The sequence below is a fragment of the Solanum tuberosum genome, unplaced genomic scaffold, assembly GCF_000226075.1.
Source record: "Solanum tuberosum cultivar DM 1-3 516 R44 unplaced genomic scaffold, SolTub_3.0 scf00017, whole genome shotgun sequence".
Classification (NCBI taxonomy): domain Eukaryota; kingdom Viridiplantae; phylum Streptophyta; class Magnoliopsida; order Solanales; family Solanaceae; genus Solanum; species Solanum tuberosum.
Genome location: NW_006238943.1, coordinates 3,182,195 through 3,186,740, shown reverse-complemented (window position 1 = coordinate 3,186,740; position 4,546 = coordinate 3,182,195). Strand labels below are relative to the sequence as shown.

The window sequence follows — 4,546 nt, the reverse complement described above, 5'->3', positions numbered from 1 at the left end:
CCTACCCCCCCCCCCCCACACCCCCCACATTTATTTTCTTTATTTTGTTGGTATGAATGTGACACTAACTAGTACTACTAGTTGCAAGCTAGAAATGAAGGGTTAGTTATTGAGTATTGACTATATTGTATTCAACTTAGGCTATCATTCTCAATCTTATCAATAGACTCAAAATCAATATTCTTTGGGAATGACTAGACTTAAAAAAGAAAAAAAAATGGCAATGGAAAATAAAATTATCCTTCAATTCCCACAAAGAAACTTCTAGAACCAATATTTTAGTCAAATATTCTTATAAGGTAATTTTATTTTAGGACCAAGTTTGAATACACATTACATGACCATGTCTTTGCTTTAAAAGAAAAAAAGTATGTTTCACAACTAATACTTCTTATACTAATAAAGTACTCATGTTTTAGGACTATTTGGTTACACATTTCACCACCATGCCAATTTTATTTTATTTATATATATATATATATAAAGAATTGTGTCTCATGATTTCAAATTAATTTTAATTTTGAGTAGTAGAGATGTTTCACATGAACCATTAAATAATATTCTTTCCATCACATTTTTTTTTATGTAAAACGATATATGAAAGTTGAACTGTCAATTTTTTTAGTGTTACTTCAAACATAGATTTTTTTAGTTTTTTGATGTAAAATTTATACAATCATATTGAAAAATATTCAAAAAGCATATGAAGATATCTATCTCTTTTTTTGACACTCCATATAACTATTGCATCTTAATTTATTATTATAATTTAGCTTAATTTGTTAATACAAAATAAATTCATACTGTCAACGTACACAATATGAAATCATTAAAATTTCAAAGAAGAAAAAGATACTACAAATTAACATGACCCTAAGCTAACACTTAATTTGCTATTTAAAAAAAATTAAATATAGCTATCAACTTCATCTTTAAAATGTTCGAAATTAATAATATTTTTTGATAATCCATCGCTAAAGACTATATAAGCCGGAGGTCTCAATAGGAAACTGGCTTAAAATTAAATTCAAAGCCGTGTGAACCTTTTTTTTTCTTTTCTTTTTTCATCACTTTTTTTAATTAAATTATTTCATATAGGGTCGGAGTCAGATAGAATGAAAGAAACCCCTTTCGATAAAAAATTATACAATTTATAAATAATTAAAATTATTTTTTACATATATGTAGTAGATGTTGAATTCTTTTTGACTTCTTTATGTGAATACTACTTTGTATTTTAGATTCTTTGATAAAAAAATTTGATTCTGTTACTGATTTCAAAAGACTAAAGATGGAATTTTATATATATATATATATATATATATATGTGGATACCCTCCGTCTACTTTGTACTGCAGCTTTCAGAAATGGATATTGGCTTAGCAGTTGGCGGTGCATTTCTCTCTTCAGTCCTGCAAGTCCTATTCGATAGGTTTGCTCCTCAGGGCGACCTGCTGAAGATGTTTCAGAGGGACAAGTGTGATGTTCGGCTCTTAAAGAAGCTGAGGATGACTTTGCTTGGCCTTCAGGCTGTGCTAAGTGATGCAGAGAATAAGAAAGCATCAAATCCATATGAGAGCCAGTGGCTTAATGAGCTTCAAGAAGCTGTGGATGGCGCTGAAAACTTAATTAAACAAGTCAATTATGAGGTTTTGAGACTAAAGGTGGAAAGTCAGCATCAAAATCTTGGAGAAACAAGCAACCCACAGATAAGTCACCTCAGCTTGTCCTTGAGTGATGAATTTTTCTTAACATAAAGGATAAGGTGGAAGAAAACATTGAAACATTGGAGGAGTTGCAAAAGCAAATTGGTTTTCTTGATCTAACAAAATATCTTGATTCGAGTAAACAAGAAGCAAGGGAATTTTCAACTTCTGTGGTTGTTGAGTCTGAAAACTTTGGCAGGCAGAATGAAATAGAGGAATTGATTGACCGTTTGTTGTCTGAGGATGGAAATGGAAAAAATCTGACTGTAGTTCCTGTTGTTGGAATGGGGGGTGTGGGTAAGACAACACTTGCTAAATCTGTTTACAATGATGAGAAGGTAAAAAAACATTTTGGTTTGAAAGCTTGGATCTGTGTGTCTGAACCATATGATGCCGTCAGATTAATTAAGGAGTTACTTCAAGAAATTGGTTTAAAGGTTGATAATAATCTGAATCAACTTCAAGTCAAATTGAAGGAAGGCTTAAAGGGAAAAAAGTTTCTTATTGTCCTAGATGATGTGTGGAATGAAAACTATAAGAGTGGGATGACTTGAGAAATCTTTTTGTACAAGGAGATGTAGGAAGTAAGATCATTGTGATGACACGTAAGGAGAGTGTTGCCTTGATGATGGGTAGTGGGGCAATCAATGTGGGGACTCTATCTAGTGAAGTCTCTTGGGCTTTATTCAAACGGCATTCATTTGAAAATAGGGATCCTGAGGAATATTCAGAATTTCAAGAGGTTGGAAAACAAATTGCAAACAAGTGCAAAGGATTGCCATTAGCTCTAAAGACACTTGCTGGCATTTTACGCTCCAAATTCGAGGTGAATGAGTGGAGAGACATTTTAAGAAGTGAAATATGGGAGCTGCCACGTCATTCAAATGGAATCTTACCAGCACTGATGTTGAGCTACAATGATCTTCGTCCACATTTGAAGCAATGTTTTTGCTTTTTTGTGCAATATATCCAAAAAGATCATCTGTTTAGCAAAGAACAAGTTATTCACCTGTGGATTGCTAATGGTCTTGTACAGAAGTTGCATTCAGCTAACCAATACTTTCTCGAGTTGAGATCGAGATCATTGTTTGAAAAGGTCCGAGAGTCTTCTGAATGGAATCCGGAGGAATTCTTAATGCATGACCTTGTCAATGATTTGGCCCAAATTGCATCTTCAAATCTGTGTAACAGGTTGGAAGAGAACCAAGGATCTCATATGTTGGAACAAACTCGACACTTGTCATATTCAATGGGTGATGGTGATTTTGGTAAACTGAAAACCCTCAACAGATTGGAGCAATTGAGGACATTGCTTCCCATAATATCCAGCTGTGTTGGTGCCATCTTAGCAAGAGGGTGCTGCATGACATATTCGACATCTAAAGATTGAGGATTGCCCTAATCTCCAATCTCTTCCCGAATCGGGGATGCCCACTTCCATCTCTAAACTAAATATTTGCAATTGCCCATTGCTCAAACCACTCCTAGAATTTAACAAGGGGGATTACTGGCCAAAAATTGCTCATATTCCCACCATATATATTGATGGAGAATACCAGTAATGATTAAAAAAAATGGTGCTCTGACAAATTGTAAGTTAGAATTCTTTTTTTTTTCATTTATTTTTCTGTTTACTTCCCTTTACTTGCTTGTTAATTCTTTTCCTTTGTTAAATCCTTGAGCAGCACAAAGCGTCTATTGCCACTGTGAAGCTGAGGAATCATCTTTGGATCGGGATGAATTTACTTTTAGATGACAGCAAAAAAGGTGATAGAGCGAAAGCTGGTATAAGTAGGAGTTGAAATTATTTGCTTCGGAAAGTTGATAGCATTTCATGTATTCTTGTTCTTTCCGTTTTTCAGTGAGTTAGTTGATCAAAGGACTAAGGAGAATGGAGGTTTAGAGTAATGAACATGCTCACTCGTAAATGCATAGCTCTAATAGAATTCAGAGGTATACAAGACACAAAGTTTGTTTCCTATTTCCGTTTTTCTGTTTACCTTCCTTATCCTTGTTTGTTAATTCTTCTTGTTTTTCTTAGTACTGTTGAACAGTGTGGATCATCTATTGCGACCGTGTGGAGCGAAGAATTTTCATTCTAATTTTAGATGACAAAAAGGTGATATGTTGCAACTAATGTAATCTTTACACTTGCTCTGAGTCATTGTAAAAGAAACCGAGTGTAGGTTAGAATTGATAATTTGCTCTAGAAGGTTGATAGCACAAAGTAATGCTAATGTACTACAAATATTTTACCATTTACGTTGGTAGATATGTCAGCCGGGTGTGCATAGTATTTGGATCTTTATCACAATAGCTAAAACATCACTTTTGTCAGTATTTCGATTTTTAGCACAATGGTTAAAACATCAGTTTCTTGTTTTGGAAGTGATGTTATTTCAAGTTATGCATAAGATCTTAGTTAAGGCGAAGTAGCAAATATTGCTATGTTGTCCTTGAGAGTGTTCAGGATTGAGATTTATAAGTGTAATTACGAAAGACAAAGTTGGATCTCTTTATAATGACGGACATATTTTTGGCTGCTATAGCGAATGATTGTTATTGTTACACACCATAATATCATTTGATGTTTAGATCTTATTTGGCGGTTGTTGATTAAAGAAATAGGCAAGAAGTCATCTTCCTCTAACTTCTTATGTTACTGAAGAAAACAAATTATACTTGAAACTAGTTGTATTGTACCTACAAAGAATTAAACTATTTAAACCACATAGTATTTCTTTTAAAACTAATTAAAATTAAATATTTTAATACGTAGAAAGTTTATGTATACTATCTAGATAACAAGTTGAGAAATTATGAATATACGATAGACATCA

General features: G+C 33.2%; 1 long non-coding RNA gene and 1 pseudogene across 1 annotated transcript; both read left to right on the top strand.

Annotated features, from left to right (window-relative positions):
* The first annotated feature begins 1,748 nt into the window (after positions 1–1,748).
* LOC107058120 (putative disease resistance RPP13-like protein 1) lies at positions 1,749–3,055 on the top strand (annotated as a pseudogene).
* A 12-nt stretch (positions 3,056–3,067) lies between these two features.
* LOC102602436 (uncharacterized) lies at positions 3,068–4,087 on the top strand. The gene is made up of 4 exons (XR_366760.2): positions 3,068–3,298; positions 3,392–3,473; positions 3,569–3,659; positions 3,748–4,087. It is a non-coding gene; the product is annotated as an uncharacterized lncRNA (long non-coding RNA).
* The last annotated feature ends 459 nt before the right edge of the window (positions 4,088–4,546 follow it).